Here is a 21,534-nt window from a genome sequence, read left to right as displayed (position 1 = left end):
ATCACCTGGGGTCCCTTCAGAGGTGAATCTTCTGAAATACTGCAAGCCCCCTTTGGAGGCAGGGACTATCTCAAGCTTGCTGCGGAGATCTGCGGAGGGCGACCCCTCTCTTTCTGAGCTTATGGAAAGATTTGGAAGTGTCCCTTACCATGGTTCTAGCTGCCGTGTAGAGGCCTGCAAGCTGAAGCTAGGGCCTCCTAGGACAAACCTGTCCAAAACGAAGTTTTCTAAGCCAACTTGGAGGCCTTTCTAGCTGGAATGGCAGTGAAAGTCTTCACTTTCCACCAGGCAAATTTTTCTTTCTTTTTTTTTGAGATGGAGTCTTGCTCTGTTGTCCAGGCTGGAGTGCAGTGGCACCATCTCAGCTCACTGCAAGCTCCACCTCCCGGGTTCATACCATTCTCCTGCCTCAGCCTCCCGAGCAGCTGGGACTACAGGCACCCGCCACCACGCCTGGCTACTTTTTTTGTATTTTTAGTAGAGACGGGGTTTCATCATGTTCACCAGATAGTCTCGATCTCCTGACCTCATAATCTGCCCACCTCAGGCTCCCGAAGTGCTGGGATTACAGGTGTGAGCCACCACGTCCGGCCCCACCAGGCAAATTTTTCTAAGCCAGTGTTGCAGCCTGGGCTCTGCCATTGCTCAAAACAATGTACTTGAAGAGTATCCTAGGACAGCTGGAGCCTTGGGAAATGCTGGAAGTCCCCTCAGGAGGCCACAGAAGGCTGGAGCTGTACCTGCCATTTTCAGCAACATAAATGAACCCAGAGGGTGTCAGGCCAAATAAAATAAGCCAGGCCAGAAAGACAAATACTGTATGATCTCACTTAAATGTAGAATCTGAAAAAGTCAAACAGCAGCAGAGAGTAGAATTGTGGTTACCAAGGGCTGGGGCAAGGGTGGCAGAAATGGAGAGATGTTGGGCTAAGGGTAAAAACAAGATGGGCATGGTGGCTCATGCATGTAAGCCCAGCTATTTGGAAGGCTGAGACAGGAAAATCACTTGAATCCAAGAGTTCAAGGCCAGCCTGGACAGCATAGTGAGACCTCCTCTCTAAAAACAAATGAACGAAAAAAACAAAACAAAACACAACACCCACAAAGGGTAGGAAGGTTCAGTTAAACAGGATGAATAAGTTCTGGAGATCTTATGTACAGCAATGTGACTATAGTTAACAATACACTACTGTATACTTGAAATTTGCTAAGAGAGTCGATCTAAAGTGTTATCACCACACATACAAAATGGTAACTGTGTGAAGTAAGGGATGTGTTAATTAACTTGACTATAGCCATCATTTCACAATGTAAATGTATAGAGTCATCACACTCTATACCTTAAATATATACTATGTCCATTTGTCCAGTATACCTTAATAAAGATGAGGAAATAAATTAGGGGTCAGAAAAAGAAACAAGAACCTCTTCAAATAGGGATTTATCCACAACCTGCTGGGACCGAGCAGGTGACCCAGGCCTAAGCCAGCTGGGATGTGGTAGTAAATGCAACCTGGGGTAGAATGTTAGAAGGCGTAGAGTGCTGCGAGAATGGCTCTGTGATGTCCTGCATTTTGGCAGGAGGAACTAGGGGCTTACAGCCAATGACCATGTAGTGTTTGCAATCTGACCTCAAGGCTGGAACTACTAAGGGGCCTCCCTCACTGCCTCTAGGCTCTCCCACACCAATTCCTTCCTACCTGGCAGCCAAGGTGGTCTTTCAACTATCAATAGGCCTTTCGTGCCTCAAACCCCTCAACAGGGCCCTTCCCTGCCCTCTTGCCAAAGGAGGGAGTTCAAACTGTTGACCTTGGGACTTGGCCTTTGGTGATTGAGCTCCTGCTTCCCTGACTGGCATTCCCAGCAGTCCCATGATTTTCCCCAACACTGTGTGCTCCATGAGGATAGAGATCATTCCGATTAGATTGCCATCCATCAGACTGAGATCTCCAATAGGAAACCTAGCTGGGCTTCAAGCTGGAAGTGCCCAGTTTAATGCAGGACACAGTGAGAGGGTCGTTGAGAAGGGAATGATATCCTTTATAGATTTTGATAATAGATCGGCAGATTATTCTTACACATAGAAGAGGGATTAAATATATTTAGTAGTCGAAGGGATCTGAACTGACAGGGGATCATCCCACTCACTACTTGATCTGAGCAATTCCAGATGAACTCCAGGAGGTCAGACGAAGACTTCACAAGTGGTAACTCATTCAGAGAGCAAGAATCTTCTTAATTAACATGGAAACCAATCCAATCTCACATAAGAACCAACGAAAAGAAACATGTTCTTCAACACAATGAGCAGGAGGTCATGGAGCCATGAGCAGACATAGACCATGGTTTCCACCTGTTGCATTTTAGGAAAAGAAATCAAATATTTCCTTCCTGCCTGCCTTCCTTTCTTTCTTCCCTCCTGCCTTCCTTTTTTCCTTCCTTCTTGCCTCCTGTCCTTCCTGCCTGCCTTCTTTCCTTCTAAAGTAACATTTGTTTATTAGGCCGGGCCTGGTGGTTCACATCTGTATTCCCAGCACTTCGGGAGTGAGGCAGGTGGATCACGAGGTCAGGAGTTTGAGAGCAGCCTGGCCAACACGGTGAAACTCCATCTCTCCTAAAAATACACAAATTAGCTGGGTGTGGTGGCGTGTGGTATTAGCTGGGGTGTGGTGGCGTGTGCCTGTAATCCCAGCTACTCGGGAGGCTGAGGCAGAAGAATTGCTTGAACCTGGGAGGTGGAGGTTGAAGTGAGCCAAGATCACACCACTGCACTTCAATCTGGGCAACAGAGCAAGACTCTTTCTCAGAAATAATAATAATAATAGTAATAATAATAATAATAATAAAATAATAGAGTAAAATTTGTTTATTAGAGAAAAAGTTTGAAAATGTAGGTAAGGCCAGGTGCATTGGCTAATGCCTGTAATCCCAGCACTTTGGGAGGCCGAGGCCAGCAGATCACATGAGGCTGGGAGTTCAAGAGCAGCCTGGCCAACATGACAAAACCCATCTCTACTAAAAATACAAAAATTAGCCAGGTGTGGTGGCAGACACCTGTAATCCCAGCTGCTCGGGAGGCTGAGGCCGGAGAATTGCTTGAACCTGGAAGGCAGAGGTTGCAGTGAGCCGAGACTGTGCCACTGCACTCCAGCCCAGGGGAAAGAAAAAGACTCTGTCTAAAAAAAAAAAAAAAAAAAAAAGAACAAAGGGACATAAGTCAAATTTTTAATAGTGGCTACCTCTAGATAGAGGGCTAATGGATGCTTTTCATTTTCATTTCACTTAACTACTTTTTTTTTTTTTTGAGACAGAGTCTTGCTCTATTACCTAGGCTGGAGTGTAGTGGCACGATCTCAGTTCACTGCAACCTCTGCCTCCTGGGTTCAAGTGATTCTCCTGCCTCAGCCTCCCAGAGTGGCTGGGACTACAGGTGCATACCACCACACCCGGCTAATTTTTGTATTTTTAGTAGAGACAGGATTTCGCCATATTGGCCAGGCTGGTCTTCGAACTCCTGACCTCAGGTGATCCACCCACCTTGGCTTCTCAAAATGCTGGGATTACAGGCGTGAGCCACCGTGCCTGGATCCTTCATTCTTTTTTTTTTTTTAAAGTTAAACTAAGATATAATTAACATTGCATAGAGTTCACTCATTTAAAATGTATAATCCAATTGCTTTTAGTATAGTAACAGAGTTATGCATTTATCATGACAATACATTTTAGAATACTTTCATTACTCCAAAAACAAACACTGTATGCACCCCTTAGCTCTCAGCCCCAACTCCCCGCCCCCATACCCATTCCAGCCCTGAGCAACAACTCATCTACTATCTATCTCTACAGATTTACCTGTTCTAGGTATTTCATGTCAGTGGTCCATACTTTATGTCTCTGGCTACTTTCATTTAGCTAAACGTGTGTAAGGCTTATCCACATTATAGCATAGGTCAGTGGGAGCAAGGGGAGTTGAGTTCCTCATGTCCAGTTTACTGAAAGAATCTATTACATTTTCTTTTCAACCTTTTATGGTTTAATTTTTAATGCTTTGTTTTGGCTGGTCTCGAACTCCTGAACTCTGGTGATCCACCCACCTTGACCTCCCAAAGTGCTGGGATTACAGGCATGAACCACCTCGCATGGCCCTGGATTTTATTTTGATATAAGCAAGAAGTGACTTAGGAATGCAACTTTGTTTTATTCTAACTCACCATCCATTTTTTTCCTCACCTTTTATTCTGCACTTTCAGAAATGTTATCGTTTTTAATATTCTACTTTCCGTTCTATATGTCAGCGCGCTCTCTGCTGCCTACTCAAGAGAGTCCCCGACTTAAAACTATAAAGGCAAAGCAAGGAAGGATTCTGCAGTACCTTCTAGGATGGGGGTGCAGGGTTGCTGGGACTTGGACCCACATCCTAGTTCCGCACGGTGGGGGCAGTGGGAGGCGCAGCTACCCTCAACTGTGAATGCAGATTGCTCAAGGCTCAGTAAAAATTGGGAGTAACTAAAAGTTTTAACTTTAGGTTTCTAATAAAACATTTTAAAGAAATTACCTTTGAAGGAGGTACGAAGGCAAGCTGGCAAGAAGAAATAGTGTCAGTAGCCTTCATCTGCAACAGGGAAAATACTCAAGGGCAAAGTTTAAAATACATTCCTAGGTTCACTGATGAATAGGCAGAAAGGTCTTTCTTTTTTTCAATTTTTAATTTTTTTTTGAGATGGAGTCTTGCTATCTCACCCAGGCTGGAGTGCAGTGGTGTGATCTCGGCTCACTGCAACCTCTGCCTCCTGGGTTCAAGTGATTCTCCTGCCTCAGGCTCCTGAGTAGCTGGGATTACAGGCACATGCCACCACGCCCGGCTAATTTTTTGTATTTTCAGTAGACATGGGGTTTCGCCATGTTGGCCAGGCTGATCTTGAACTCCTGACCTCAAGTGATCCACCCACCTTGGCCTATCAAAGCGCAGAGATTACAGGCATGATGAACCATGTGCCCTGCCTAGAAAGGTCTTTAAAGGCTGCTTAAAGCCCAGTGTCAATTGCGCTTCCCTAGGACACCAATGGACCTGGGGGAGATAACAGAGGTCCCTTTTAGAAGGAACTGTCTCACCTGCTGTAAATAGCAATATGACACTCAAAGCAAACCTCAGCCAATCCCTCTGCAGCTCTGCCACTGGAGCAAGGAATCGTAGGGACAATCTAACCTTGAGGGGGAAAAAGATAACATTGCTTCTGGGCTGTACCATGATGTCACATTTGTTGTAGAGAACAGATAACATCATGAATTTACACACTGGAGTGCAAAAGCCCATTATCTCAAGGGGAGATGCGAAGGCAAAGGTCGAAGTCAATTTCTGACACATGTTTAAGGCAACTGAACCAGGTCCTCTTGACAGACTCCCTTCTGAATGCTTACCACCCATTGCTGATGTCACCAGTTTGAGAATTAATCATACTTAATTGACATGCCAACTGAAGTTGACCCTGTCCTTTGGGTTTTGAGTGAAATTGACTCAAACCTCCATCCCAGGTGTCCTTGGAGACCTAGAGTTCCTTTCAGACTCTTTGGGGGATTCACAGGGTGAAGGGCATATGTAGTACATTTTTCCAGGTCACCCCCAGCTCTGAAATCCTGATTCTGCAAAATCAACTCAGCTAATGGAACATCTCTTCATCCCCACTTGCACCTCACTGACCTAACTGGCCATGACTTTGATAATTTCATTTTTTGACATGCCATCGACCAAGGCTGCACAAATAGCTGAATTTTACCAACAATTTGAGGCCATGGAGAGATTTACACCACTGTGTCTGAATCTCAGTCTAAAGTTAAATATGAATCAAATCTAAAATTGAATATTAGACACCCCTGCTTTTCTCATTAAGAGTTTCTATTTCACTGCCTATATCTCTCCCTGCTTCTGGGCCAGCTTGTGGCAGGTCAGTTCTCCCTGACAATCACACAAACAGGCCTGCGTAGCACCCCAGCTACACAGACAAATTTCCACAGCACTGCTTCAACATTAAGCTAATAATTAAACCCAGGGAAATTGATGCCAGACATCAAAGCCAGAAATGAAACACACATCCTACACAGGCTTCTCCCAAACCTGGAGCAAGCCAAGATAATGGAGACAGCTTTACATTCCTCGTGCCAGGACCCATCTCGGGTCAACAAAGTCTGAGACGAGTCAAGGTAACTGAGGCAGCTGTTTGAAGAGATTTATGGGAGAGTTTAAGGCAGCTCTCTGGACCAAACTGCAAATGAGATAAGATAGGAATAATCACTCTGGTACTACAGTCCTCATTAACTAGAATTTAGGGGACAGGCCTTAAGGTACTGGAGCCCTCACAGCTTGATCAGACTTAGAAAGCATTTTTTGGCCTCTGACCTTCTAGTTGAAACAAAATTAGTTACGTAGACTTAGGTGAATGCGATACCGCACATAGGCACATGACCCCAATCTATATAAGCACTAAGAAAACTGCAGCACTTTGAGTTGGTCTAGTGGAATTATCTCTGACCTTCTCCCTGTATCCGGTTACTACAAGAAAATTCTCTTCTTCCCTAGTTTGTCTGCTTCTCGTTATTGGGCCACAAGAAAACACAGCCAGCCCCGGCTCGATTCCAGGAACAATCTGGCCTCCTGTCTCCCTTCCCTCGACTTTTCCCCTTGATTAATTCACTTTCCTCCACCATACCCTGATTTCTCCTAACCTCTTATGCAGACCATTTTGGCTTTCTTTTTTCACTGCTGCCTTCCAGACAAACTGTCGAAGCCTCACCTCCCAGCTACAGTGACCTGTCAAGGTATTTTCAAAACAAAAGTCCATCCTCTTCCTGAGTGAAACGCCAGTGTTAGCTGATGGAACATATCAGATCCATGTGCAATTTTTAATTATGGCAACCTGTGACAGTTCTGAGTTTTATTAAACTCCTGCATTGTTTTAAAATATTTTAGTTAAACAGTGAGATAGGGCCAGGAGTAGCACCTGTTCCCATAAGGCAGACTAGAAAACTTCATAATTCATTTTACTGGGCATTGGGTAGAGCACTGAGAAAGGTTTTACCTCAGTTATGAGGAGTAATGAGTCCTAGATTAATCATGGCTCAGTCCCACCTAAGAAATGTTCAAAGCAAGCAAGCAAGCAAAAATCAGACTGTTTCCAAGTCATTTAACTTGTCCAAGAATATTTATAGGAATACAAAAATATCCAGTATTCAACAAGGCAAAAATCCCTATTGTCTGGCATCTAATAAAAATTACCAGGCATTCAAAGGAGCATAAAAATTCAATCTGTAATGAGGAGAAAACTAAATCAATCAAAACCAAGTCAGAACTAGTATGGATGTTAGAATGAGCAGACAAGGATATTGAAATAACCACAATACCTGTGTTCTGTATGTTCAAATAGTTAAGGAGAGACATGGGAGATATAGAAAGGACCCAAAATAAACTTTCAGAGATGAAAGCTACACTGGCTGAGATGAAAAATACATTGGATGGGACTAATGATCATAGCAGAGATTTCAGAGGAAAGATTCGTAAACTTCAAGACAATAGTGGCGAAGACCCAAAAGGAAACACACAGAGAAAGAAGAATTTAAAAAATGGACTATCACTGAGTGGTGGTGAGATGGGACAGTTCCTTTGACCTTGACCCCCTTTCGTGAGTTGGAACTGGAGTGGCTTGTTTCCCTCAGCCTGCTCCTGGCCACTCCTCGTGAGAGGAAGTGTGTGAGCAAGTGAGCATGGGAAACAGAGGGAATGAACATTGGAACCAGCTGGTCATTCCTCTCTGGTGGGAGCAGGCTATGTGCAGGCCTGTGGCATCATCCATGCCCTTGTCCTCTCGGCACCCAGGTTCTTGTTTGGCGTCCAGGAAGAATCAGGTCACTCAAACGGATTGAAGGGTAGTGTACGTGGAGGATTTTCTTGGGTGATGGATGTGGCTTTCAGCAGAATGGGGAGTTGGAAAGGGGATGGTATGGGAAGAAGCATGCAGGAGGAAGGCGACCTTTCCCTGAAGCCACACTGTCTGAAGTTATCTGCGTCTATCCGTAATCTCCAACACTCACTTGCTGCCTTTCTGCTTGCCACTCAGCCACTTGTATCCCCAACGCTCAGTGGCTTGCATCCCTGACTGCTTGCATCAGCCACTCATGTTGCTCTTCCTGCTGAAGTCTTTTTATGGGCACAGAATAGGGGTGTGGCAGGCCAAAAAGCAACATTTGGATGGAAAAACAGGGTCAGCTGTTTTCACTTAGGGCCACAGTTCGAAGCTTGAGGGTGGGGGTTTAGCCGGGAGCCCAGCTGTTCTGTATCAGTGGGAAACTTTAATCAGCTTAATCCATAATTAAGGTCCCTGAAGTGGAGGAGAGAGAGGAAGGACAGAATAAATATTTGAAAAAATAAGATTTGAAAAAATAAGAGTTGAAAAATGTGCAACTTTGTTGAAAACTACCAACCCACAGAATGAATTAGCTCCACACAAGGAAACCTCACGCACAAGAAACACGAAGAAAACCACGAGACACATCACAACCAACTGTTCAGAACCCATGATAGAAAAGAAATCCTAAAAGCAACCAGAGAAAAAAGACACATTATGTACAGAGAAACAAAGATGAGACTCATGGCAGATTTCTTGTCAGAAACAATGCAAGGGAGAAGTTAGTGGAGCAACATCTAAAGTATCGGGGAAAAAAGTCAACCAGGAATCTTACAATATTGACTGAAGACATCTTTCAGAAATGAATGCTAAACTTTGTTGAAGATATAAAAGATGAAAGAATTTATTACCAGCAGACCTGAATTATGGTGTCTCTCCATGTCCTCAGTGCTGTTGGTTTCAGGACCCCTGAGGATACTAAAATCTTTGGATACTCTCGCCCCTTATATAAAATGATATTGTCAACCTAAAATAATCAAAAGGGTCAGAATCTAGTTTAAAGAAAGTTTATTCAAGCTGCAAGTTTCAAGATGGCTGCCCAGGAAGCACAGATTCCAAAGCATGAAAGTCAATGTTCCAAAGAATGAAAGTCAATGTTCCAAAGTGTAGAAGTTTGGAATCATTTATATAGACAAATTTGGGGCGGGGGGCACTTAGCAGAATGTGAACATCCTTCTATATAAGGCTTAATGCATAGTCACAAATGATCTGATTAGTCAAGATGGTTTTTAACTTTCAGGGAAGGTATATTTAACATTCCATATGGAAGATGTGTCATGGGGTCTTTTGCACCACCTGGTCTAAGTTAGGTACCAGACAGTAAAGGAGGCCGTTAATCTACAAGAAAGGTCAGTGGTTGGAAGTGGCGAGGTCTGGCCTCTGATCTCCCCTAGTCATTTATAGAACAAGAACAAGGAGGAAGAGAGTCGATCTACAATCTAAGAAGCTGAAGATACAGCTACATGCTGTGGGACTCAGGTCTCCCTGGGTCTGGTACATTTTGCATATCTCTCATAGCTCAAACTGTTCCGAGCTATTTTGCTTCACTTACTCCTAAACAACAGCCTCGGGAGCATCTGGGGTTGTGAACACACTGAAGTGCTGGGTGGCTGTTCAGAGAGGGCATGGAAGCTCCAGGCCCCCTCCCTTTCCCTATGTGTCCTTCGTATTTGTTTGTTCCTGAGTTAGATCCTTTATAATAAACTGGTAATAGTAAGTAAAGTACTTTCCTGAGTGCTGTGAGCTGTTCCAGCAAATTATTGAACCTGCAGAGGGGATGTGGGAACCCCTCCCCACTTCATAGCCAGTTGGTGAGACGCACTGGTGGTTTGAAGTTGAACCTGGTGCGCGCAATCCAGTTGGTCTTACGGGGCCAAGCCCCGAAACAGTGGGGTCTGTGCTTACTCCAGAAGTTATCAGCAGAATGAAATTGAATTGCCGGACACCCAGTTGGTGTCTGAGAGATTGGGAACTGGTTTTCAAGGAAAAAACCCACATATTTGGTCTCTGAAGTGTTGTGAGTCAAAATAGTTCAAAGGGAGGGACTGCTCAGCCTGGGCTCTTGTCCCTGATGCGGTCTGAGGCTTCCCAAGACTAAAACGTGCTTGCGATTAGATTGTATTGGGAGCTAAATCTCTTTCTCCCTTGATCTTGAGTCCTTGGGCTCAACTTTAGTAGGATATCCAGAGGTTTTTGTATAAAATATTCATCCAAACCCGAACAAGACAAGCCTGCCACGCTTCAGCCGTTTCTGTGGGGTTGGTTTTCTTGGAGCCTGAAGAAAATCTCCAAGGGCTGAGCCTGAATGATAGATTTGGCATCGGAGGGAAAAACCCAGAGCTTGAGACATTTAAATGACAAGAAACTGAGTTTGCTGTGGAACAGACCTGAAGTTATTAGTTCACGATGACAGTGCAGCTCTCTCAGGCTCAGGCATTTGTAAAAAAGTGATTCTGAATTACTCTGTTAAGAGAATGTTGTTTCCTAAGATTAAGGAAACTCTGACTATTAAAAAAAGATTTTTTAAAAATCACTTGCGCCCTGTCTACTTTTAAAAGAGTTTAGAGGTGGCTTAAAATACTAAAGTGTGTAGAAAGTAGGACAGCTAAAATAGAGGTTAGAAGGAGCGCAGAGGGGCCGAGGGTGAGATGGATAAATTTAATGCTCATTCTAGAAGTTACTAATTCAGGACATAAGGGTGGTTGGACAGATTGTGCAGTTCACGTTGCTTGATTAAAGAAAACTGGCTAGAGAGATGGGTATTTTCAGGTGCTGAATTTTATGAGGATTTGTGAGTGTGTGTGTGTGTGTGTGTGTGTCCTCATAGGAGGGGCTTGAAAAATGTCTCTGTAGTAATTTTGTAAAAGATATAAAAACTTTTTTTTTTTTTTTGAGACAGAGTCTCACTCTGTCACCCAGGCTGGAGTGCAGTGGCACGATCTCGGCTCACTGCAAACTCTGCCTCCCAGGTTCAAGCAATTCTCCTGCCTCAGCCTCCGGAGCAGCTGAGATTACAGGTGCCTGCCACCACACCTGGCTAATTTTTGTATTTTTAGTGGAGATGGGGTTTCACCATATTGGTCAGGCTGGTCTCGAACTCCTGGCCTCAGGTGATCCACCCGCCTCGGCCTCCCAAAGTGCTGGGATTACAGGCATGAGCTACCGTACCTGGCCCTGGATATAAAAACTTTTTAAAAGACAGGATAAAAACACTGAGTGAGGATCACTTGCAGGATACCTTATCTTTTGCTTTCCCCGAGCTCTGATTCATCCGCCTCCAGCTATCCTTAAGGCCAGGAGAGACAAAGAGAAGCGCTTTGCTAAAAATGCTGTAGGCTGGAGCAAAATGGCTGCGGAGGCACAGACAGTCATCATTGGAGTCAAGAGAACATGGAGAGAAAAGTGAATATGCAACGAGAGTAATTCTAGAGGGTGTAGCATCCTATGGCCACTGGAATAGAGGCTTGAGATCATCTGTCACCACAGGCTCAGGCAAGACTTAAGGGTTTTTCTCACCTCCCATGTCTAGAGTACTTATACCAATATCACAAAAGAAATGGTGGTTAGAGGGCTTATTATCAGATAAGGATAACAAAAGAAGTGCTTTTTACCCTACCGACCAAAAAGAGAAGGTAATTACTGGAGAAGCAGATTTGACCTTTGGATAACAGAGAATAGAAGAAAAAAATCACCCCGTTTTCAGCTTAGGGTTTAGGAAGAAAACATGAAAACACTTCACCTCTATAGCCTGGAGCATCTGAATCAGACTCGAGGGTTTTACCGAATTCCGCTGGCGCCCAGTTCCCCTTGCAGGGGAGCCTTGGAAACCGGGGGCCCAGCAGGAACGGGCTTCATGGGAAAGTGCTATGGATTCAGCCCCTGGACCCAAAGGAGCACTTACAAGAGCTGGTTTCCCCTCGAGGACCCAGAAAGGCTCCCCGTTTGAGCCCAGACACTTTGAACTTGGAAGATGGGTCTTGGAGGATTTCTGTTGCATTCCTGGGACTCCATCAATGGTATGGTTTGAATATCTCCATGTGGCCAGGCACCGCGGAAGGTGCTAGCACCACAAAGAACAACAGACACATCCCTGGTCGCTTGCATCGCACTGAAAAGCAGGATGGGCGGGAAGGAGGGAAGGAACCTCGGTCCACGAAGTTCTCCAGCAAAGCAGCCTGACTCCGACGAAAGGGCAGGCATCCCTGAGGAGGTGCACCTACAGGGAGGAGTGGACGGGAGGTCGGAGGAGAGAGCCGCGGTGGGGAAGAGCGTTCCCTGCAGAGGGTGTGCACAGGCCGGGCCACACAAAGGCAGGGAGAGAAATGCAGTGCCACTGGAGCGTTGTAAGCAAGGCAGGTGACAATCAGATCTGGGTTTTGAGATCATCCGGCTGCAGTGTGGAGGAGCAATTAGAGAAGGGCCTGAATCCGGTTATTTTATTCCTTTGAATAACTCTGATTTTATTTCTTCCAGTTTAAAGTGATTCACTTGGAGAATGCTGACGACACCTATCAGTTAAGATTAGCATGACACTGCATTCTGGTGTGCTTGGGACAATCCTGGTTTATGTCTGTGGTCCTGCTATAATTTTTTTTTTCTTTTTTTTTTTTTTGAGAAAGGGTCTCACTCTGTCACCCAGGCTGCAGTGCAGTGGCACAATCCCGGCTCACTGCAGCCTCCGCCTCCCGGGTTCAAGCAATTCTCCCACCTAAGCCTCCCAAGTAGCTGGAATTACAGAGGTGTGCCACCGTGCCTGGCTAACTATTGCATTTTTAGTACAGATGGGGTTTCACCATGTTGGCCAGGCTGGTCTCAAACGCCTGACCTCAAGTAATCCACTGGCCTCAGCCTCCTAAAGTGCTGGGACTATAGGCCTGAGCCACTGTGCCTGGCCCCTGCTATAATTATTAATAGTGCCTCTTTCACTCAAAGGTGTCTGGGTTCGGGCAAGTAATTACATGGTCACCATAGTTAGAATGCTTTTGTTTTTGTAGAAACAAGGTCTTGCTATGTCAACCAGGCTGGTCTTGAACTCCTGACCTCAAGCTGTCCTCCCGCCTCAGTATACTGTTAAACAACCCCAAACACACTGGCTTGGCAGTAAGGGGATCTCTGGCTCGCCTTCCTGAGGAGGCCACAGGCAGGGCAGCTTCACAGTCAGCTGGGTAACGGGCTGTGTGGTGTCTTCACAACCCTGGATTCTCCTTATTTCTCTGCTCTGCCTCTCAGAGGGTCAGCATCCCCCTTGGGCTGCCTTCTCTCATGATGACAATGTTGTCCCACAGTCCCAGAGCTTGTATCCACACTTCAGAGGGAGAGAGACTCCTCTAGCAAATCTTCTCTTGTGTCTCATAAGCCCAGCTGGGTCCCAGGCCATTGCTGAACCAATATTGTGATTGTCTGAATGCCATACTCAACACCTAAACCCATCCCTGTGAGATACAATTGCTCCCTTCTCTGTTTTAGATTAACCAGGGCCTTCCTGAGGGAGGGGCCTGCCTCTCCCAAAGCTATGGGCTGCATGAGGCAGGAGAGGCTACTTGAACGAAAATCTGAAACCCCTTAGGAAAGGGAAAGGGAAGGATGGATTCTAGTTGCAATCAACAAAGTATACAGCAGCAGACGTGAGGATATGAGGGCTCTTCTATTTGTGACTCTTAGGGATGTAGTGTTTCGGAAGGGGACAGCTCTTTATTTTTAAAGGAGAACAATATCCTTCATTATTCATATAGCATTTCATATAGCAAATCTTTGTGACCAGACATGCTAATGAATATTCAAGAACATCCAAGAATGAGGAGGCTCAAGTCTTGACTCTTTTTTTTTCCTTTGAAACAGCATCTGGCTCTGTTGTCCAGGCTGGACTGTAGTGGCTCAATCTTGGCTCACTGCAACCTTTGGCTCACTGCAACCTCCACCTGGCAGGTTCAAGTGATTCTCCTGCCTCAGCCTCCCAAGTAGCTGGGGTCATGGGCATGTGCCACCACGCCTAGCTAATTTTGTATTTTTTAGTAGAGACGGGGTTTCAGCATGTTCACTAGGCTGGTCTTGAACTCCTGACCTTGTGATTCACCCACCTCAGCCTCCCAAAGTGCTGTGATTACAGGCATGAGCCACCATGCCCAGCCATCTTGACTCTTTTATATTCATTTTGGAAGCTCAAATTCACCTTCACACTGTCCTTCCTTTGAGCATCACTGAGCTCCAGTGTGTGTGTCTCTCCTCTAATCACGACTCTGCTGTTACAGCACTATCTTCAGTGAGTTCTCTTCTAAGCACATTTTGCATCTAACTGAGTTATCGTCACTCAGTGCCAGGAAAGACTGAGACTGAGGCAGGAAAAGACACGCCTGTGTCAGATTTGTCTGCCAGAGTTTAAATGGGTTTGCTTCTGTCTTTAAATCCTTGGCTTAATTCCAAGATAATGTGTAAGTGCTTTAGGATTGACTGTTATTTTGTATTTTCTGGCTTTTGGCTCTTCTCCCTTAACATAATGGCTAACCCTGTAATTGTTATGAAAGAATGAGACCATTTTACCCTGAGCTTGGAAAAGGGGAGAGACAATGTCTATTTTCTTGCTTCTGGAGCCACTCTGGAAAAACCTTATTTTATTGTCATTCCAGGGCTGCCCACTTGACATGGCAGAGGATGGGTCCATGGTGAAGCCACTGTGCTCTCACCTAGAAGTGAGCACAATGGTTGGCTGGGGACATTCTGGGTGGATCGGGAGCTTTTCTGCCATTGTCCTGGGAGCAAGAGGCAACCTGTGGTGGGATGCACCCTGGGGGCAGGACCCGGGCACGGGGTCAGAGTGGGCCGGGCCAGAGCACACTGCTTCATCAGGGTGTTGTGGGTGGGAGGCCCCTGAGCAACTTCCACAGAAAGGGCCTGCTACTCAGCAGGCAACAATGGCCAAGGGAAGACCCCAGTGGCAGTGCTTGAATAAAGACTTTCGTCTCCTCTGCCTCCCTTCTTCCCTTCTCCCTTTTTGGGAGAAAAGGGAGGAGGAAGAAGGAGTTGGGCAGAGAACCTCACCCCTCCGCAAACCAAGGCTCTGAGGCTGGGACCTGCTACTCCTTCTGCTAGGAGGCGAGGATATGCAAGGAAGTGGATTAAAATGGAGTGGACAAGACTTTGAAAAAAAAAAATCCTGTGTCATCCAACAGATGGAATCGGAATAGGATCACTAAGGGACTAGACGTTTATGAGAAAATAAAGCAATTTCATGTTTGTTTCACTTGTTCCATAAAGTAGTTGGCCACACATGTCTAAGATGAATTACACCAAACCGATCTAGCTTTTATTTTTTAATTCAAGACTTCTAAACCCATCATATGAATTACACCAAACCAATCTAGCTTTTATTTTTTAATTCAAGACTTCTACACTCACCATAGATGGGTAATTTCTCTATGCTGATAGAGCCTGTTATATCTTTCTTGCCAGGTGTCTTTTTAGAATACATACAGAAAGAGGGATATAGGATCTGAGCTCAAAGAGGATCCCAAAGGATGTGGGAAAAATGAAACGCTCATACACTGTTGGTGAGAATGGAAGTTAGTACGACCTCTGTGGAAAATGGTCTGGAGATTTCTCAAAGAAGGAAAAATAGAATTACCTTTGGATTTGGCAGTCCCACTACTGGTTGTTATATACTCAAAGGAAAATAAATCATTATATAAAAAAGACACCTGCACTGTCAGCTGTAGCACTACTCACAACAGCAAAGTCCTGGAATCAACCCAAGCGCCCATCACCAGACGATTGGATTAAAAAGTGGTGCATACATACATCATGGAATACGACTCAGTCATAAAAAAGAATGCTGTCTTTTTCAGCAACATGGATAGAACTGGAGGCCATTATCCTTAGTGAAATGGCTCAGAAACGGAAGATCCAAAACTCCACGTTCTTACTTATATGTGCGTACCCCCAGACATACAGAGGAAAATAATAGACACTGGAGACTCCAAATGGTGGGCAGGTGGGAGGGGTGAGGGACCACCTCTTGGGTTCTTTGTACACTATTTGGGTTATGAGCACGCTAAAAGCCCCGATTTCACCACTGTGCAATATATTCATGTAAAACAACTGCATTTGTACCCCTAAATCCTTAAAAATAAAACATTTAATAAAACTAAAAAAGATTTTGAAAAAAAATAAGAGGCTCATGCCAAACCTGCATGGCATTTCTATAGCTATACTGTGAAGGCCCATCCTTAAACACGCCCTGCTCAGCCTCAGTTCCTTGCACGTGACCTACTTTTTCAAGAAAACATTTATGGAGCACTTCCTGTGCGTAAGACCTTGGTGTTAGGAGCTGCAGAGGCGAGACTGTCTCTTACAACCTGGCTTCCTTCTGGATGCTTCCTACCTAGCAAGCACCAGGCAGTAAACCAAATAACATAAGGATGGAGCCATGGCTCTGAGCACGGGTGGGTGCTGTGGAAGAAGCGGGTGCTTCTCTTTCCCCAGGCAGGAAGAGAGGTAGAGCAGGGCGGGCCGGCAGAGCACAAGCTTCTTTTGTTAAAGGAGCAGGAATGATAAAGAGTAACTTCGCCAGGCTGTGTGGGGTGGCTCACACTTGTAAGAGCAGCGCTTTGGGAGTCTGAGGCCCAAGAGTTCTAGACCAGGCTGGGGAATATAGCCAGACCCTCATCTCTACAAAAAATAAAAAAATTAGCTGGTGTGGTGGTGCATGCTTGTAGTCCTAGCTACTTGGGGGACTGAGGTGGGAGGATTGTTGAGCCAGGGAGTTTGAGGCTTCAGTGAGCTATGATCGCACCACTGCACTCTAGCCTCGGTGACAGAGCAAGACCCTGTCTCAAAACAAACAAACAAAGCCCCCAAAACCAAGTAACTTAGCTAACTCCTGTTTAAATCTCTTGGAAGAACACTAGCTACAGCCTTCTGTTGACCATGGATCAGGTGTCACAGCCGATGCTGTCTGGTCAGTAAAATGCAGCCCAGCAAGTGCGGAGATGACAGAGACGGGCAAAGGACAAAGGTACTGGACACTGAATTTGCTTTGTGTTGATATTGTTTCCCCTTTTCCCAAAAAGAGGCATGGGAAGCATGGCACGAATCACTTATGGGCAACGTGAGACAAATTCTAAAATGGTCCGCTGCATGCCAACAATTTCCATTGAAAGCTGCTCCTGCTAAATGCTGAAAAGCCATAAATCATCCAGCCTAATGGTTTTTGTCCCATCTATTCAATATCTTCCAGGGCATTGAATTTAGAATGTAATGCCTTAAGAAAGAAAACCTCCCTAGAAAATCATATAAGCTTGAACATTTTCAAAGTAAAATCCCTCATGCTAAAAGCTTCCCTCCGTCCTTGTGACAAGACCTTCACCACTTCTCTCTTGCTGGTCTCCCCATTGCAGACAACGGCTCACCTCCCAGTGCTGCAGGAAGAACATGGCTGCCTCAACATGAGCCCAGCCCTGCCACTCCAGGTATGGGACCTGGGCAAGCAACATCAGTCTTGCAGCCACAGTTTTCTTGTCCATCCAGTGGACCTAGGGCTATTGTGACCATAAATGAAAAAAGGTTTCATAGAACTGAAGACAGCCCTGACCTTACAGTAGTTGCTTAAAACATGGCAGCCAGCATGATGGTGGTTTAAACATTTGGGTCCCCTGCTCTCTTCTCCCACATTTCCTAGTGTCTGGGTTGGAGGCAGCCTTAGCCACCTTCTTACCTTGCCTTCCCTCCTTCCTACCTGTGTTCAGGACAAAATGCATGAGGAATGGCTCTGCTTCATTAAGCAGCAAAACACACAATGATCCTTGTTATTACAGCTGCTATTCCTGGTGGGCGAGGGTCCACCCAGCTCTGGCTTCAGTTAAGCTTCTGACTGGGGAGAGGCCCCAGCAGCCTGGCATCCTTTTTTGGGGAAATGGCTGACTAGTTCTTTGACTGGGTGGGGCTATTTTCCAGGCTGCACAAAAAGAGCCTCACCCCTGCTGCTCCGAGGCCAGGCTTCTCCCTGCAGAGCCTGGGTCAGGTCAGCTGGGATTCCAGGGCCGACCAATTTGGTCATGAGGGTTGCTCTAACTCACTGTTCGGGAAACTCAGCCCTGGAAAACAAAACTGTGTTGCGAGATTTCTTCATTCCTTGGTTTGCATGCCATCAAATCACTCATGAGTTTAACGTAATTTGAGCTTTTCTCTCAGATGACACCCATGGCAAATACACAGAGGAGCCAAAATGCCTACTTTTTAGGCTTTGTCTTGATTTTTTTTCTTTTTATAGGCCATGTATCCCAAATCTTTATAAAAGAGAATAACAAAAACACATACAGATAAAACTGATATCCTTTTTCTTTTTTTTTCTTTTCTTCACTTTTTTTTTTTTTTTTTTTTTTGAGGCAGAGTCTCACTCTGTCACCCCGGCTGCAGTGCAATGGCGTGATCATTACAGTCTCAATTACAGCAGCGATACATCACTATAGCCTCGATCTCCTGGGCTCAAGCAATCCTCCCATCTCAGACTCCCAAGGAGCTGCGACTACAGGTATGTGCCACACCTGGCTCATTCTTTTGATTTTTGGTAGAGATGAGGGCTCACTGTTTCCCAGGCTGATCTTGAACTCCTGAGCTCATGTAATCTACCGACCTTGGCCTTCCAAAGTGCTGGGATTACAGGCATGTGTCACAGTGCCCAGCCAAAACTGACATTCTTTATGCCATCTAGTATCCAATTAGAAAGAAAGTTTAATTCAGAAAAATGTTCTTGACTGTGTCCCTGAGCATGAGGAAGGCATAGGGAGGGGGAATGTTTATTCACCGCCGTAGTTCTTTCAGCCTGGGCAATGGTGTGGTTCTGTGGGACTCTGTGTCCTTCCAGCAGATAGGTACCTGCTGCTGCTGCTTTTTTTTTTTTTTTTCAGAGACGGAGTCTCGCTCTGTCACCCAGGCCAGAGTGCAGTGGCACGATCTTGGCTCACTGCAACCTCTGCCTCCCAGGTTCTAGCAATTCTCCTGCCTCAGCCTCCTGAGTGGGTGGAACTACAGGCATATGCTGCCACGCCCGGCTAATATTTTGTATTTTAGTAGAGATGGGGTTTCACCATGTTGCCCACGCTGGTCTCAAACTCCTGAAACCAGGAAATCCACCTGTCTCAGCCTCCCAGAGTGCTAGGATTACAGGTGTGAGCCACTGTCCCTGGCCAGTACCTGCTTCCTGGCCTTGGGATATATATGGTATATACTGAAGGCCTCCCTTGACCACTTCGCCTTGGGATATCTAGTGTGTGGCATCCGTGCCGTTTCTCTCCTCTGCACATGGCAGACATTGTGAATGACACACAGGGCTCTTTCCGGTGTGGCCTCAGAATGCCTCTTGGCCCAATACTCCAGAAAATTACCAACATCCATCCATGTAGACAGAAGGAATAAATTCCAGTGGTCATCCTAGGGCTCAGGCTATCATGTGAGCCTGGATTTATGAGATGTTGGCAGCTACCTTGGGGCAGAGAATGAAGAGGACCTGTTCTCTCCTAAAACTCAAACCATTAACTGCTTCTCATATACTGGTTGACCTAGAAAACAGTTTTAGAAAGAGCAGTTGGTGAAACTGTTTATTGAAGTCATGCATTCCCTATTAGTTAGGCCATTGTCATTCCAAAGATAATACAAGTCAATGAGGTATTGCATTTCTGAGAAAGGAAAATTCACTCAGGCAGGAAGCAGACATCTGTGGTCATTTGGGATGCTGGCTGCTTAGGGCTCCCTCTGGGGACACCTCTGTCTTCTGGCACCTTTGCCAGATCATAGATGAGCTGGTGGAGCTCCTGGCAGATAGAACATCTCTTCCAGGGCTGAGATTCCATAAGCAATAGGGGTAAATGGCTGGGCTAGAGAATGAGAGACAGGGAGAGACCCGGGACACAGCTGATTCCCCTGCCCCTCCTGGCAGAGCAGATATCCTGTGTGCCATCACAGCTATGGGTGATGACCATGGCCCTTGTCCATGAGCCGCTCCCCTCAGCCTGCCAGGCCACTCCCCAGCTCTGACAATGCATTCACCGATGTGGGTGCAAAGAACCTGGACTGACATCCTTTTCTGAGGCACAGGCCAGGCTCGTACAAGGGTCTTTTCTGGCCACACATGCTTCTGCTCAGCCATCAGGTGAAATCAATTCGCTTTAGATGTAAGATTTCCATGATGGCACTGTGGACACCATCAGCCACCTGCCCACCTTGTCTGCTTCCTCCTTCCTAACAGAACCCTGTCTCAGGGAGGACTCGGATAAGCCTCGCGATCCTGCGGATCCAGGCTGCTGACCAGAGACTGGCTCATCAATCCAGGCCAAGCATCAGGGCGCCCCCGTCCAGGCAGCTGCCCTGTAATGGGAATATTCGGGGCGAGAGAGTTTTGACCAGGGATTCCCCACCATGCCTCATCCTTGCTTCACTTTTCCCCCTCCAGGGATGAGCAAGAAGCGGCCACCAGTTAGCCTGTTTCTGGCTTCCATGTTGTGGGCAGCTCCCTGTCCTAGCTGACAACCCAGGCTCAAGGTCTCAGAGGTACCATTAGAGCCTTGTCAATCTGGAGGAGTTACAGGGACACTTGTGAAGTCCAGTAGAGGTTAGGAAGGAATGCATATGAGAAACGCTGTTTCTCGTAGTCCCTTCCTCCCCCAGTGACTTTAATCATACCTGCTTGCTCTCCAGTGAAGGGACAAACAGAGGGACATCAGGGTGCAGAAAAGTCCCCTCTTCCTGAGGCAAATATGCTGACTGCAAAAGGAAAAACATTGCCTGGCCAACATGCCTGCCTTGCTGGCCTGTTCTGTGTCTGTGACCAGGAATTTCAAGGAGGGGATTCTGTGTCAGGGAGGACCCTGTCATCACGTGCTGGGAGATGCCAGCTCACAAGAGCCACATTCCCAGGTGTGCTCAGCCCTCTTCCTCTGCAGCCTGCAATTCTGCAGCATTCCAAGGACTGGGGTCTAGTTCTCTTCACACCTGAAGCCATCTCCAGGAGAGCTATAAGTGACATCACAATGGCAGAGATAATGATAACTACTACTTATTAAGAGCAATATATTAATATTAACCATGTGCTCTGCATGGATCATCTACTCCTTCTGCGATACTGCAGAAAACGTGGTATTGTGCTCAATTTACAGACAAGGAAAACTGAGGCCTATAGATACCCAGACACTCACCCAGGTACACAGAGCAGGAAGGAGAGCTCAGTAGCTTCTGGGCCTTTTGGCTAAGATCAAGTGTAGTATCTGCTATCAGTTTAACATCTTAACTGAAGCAGTGTTATCTCACACTGAGGAAATCAAGGATGCGGACACACAAGAAGCGAGTTTAAGAGTGGAGATTTAATAGGTGAGAGAAAGAGAAAAGAGAAAAAAATGTTCTCTCCCGTAGCAAGAGAGGCTCCCGAGTGGGTCTTCCGGTTTTGTGGTGAAATGCATAGGGTTTTACAGACCAGCCTGAGGAGATGGTGTCTGATTTACATAGGACCCAAAGATTGGTTGGAGCAGGCAGGCTATTGACACAGCACAAAGCTGGCTGCCCCATCCTAATATTTTATTATGCAGATGGGTTCTCT

General features: G+C 45.9%; 1 pseudogene; it reads left to right on the top strand.

Moving 5' to 3' along the window:
• Nucleotides 1-21,166: 21,166 nt before the first annotated feature.
• On the top strand, nt 21,167-21,262 carry LOC111538646 (annotated as a pseudogene).
• The last annotated feature ends 272 nt before the right edge of the window (nt 21,263-21,534 follow it).

The sequence above is a fragment of the Piliocolobus tephrosceles genome, chromosome 5 (assembly GCF_002776525.5).
Source record: "Piliocolobus tephrosceles isolate RC106 chromosome 5, ASM277652v3, whole genome shotgun sequence".
Taxonomy (NCBI): domain Eukaryota; kingdom Metazoa; phylum Chordata; class Mammalia; order Primates; family Cercopithecidae; genus Piliocolobus; species Piliocolobus tephrosceles.
This window is presented reverse-complemented; position numbering and strand designations above follow the sequence as displayed.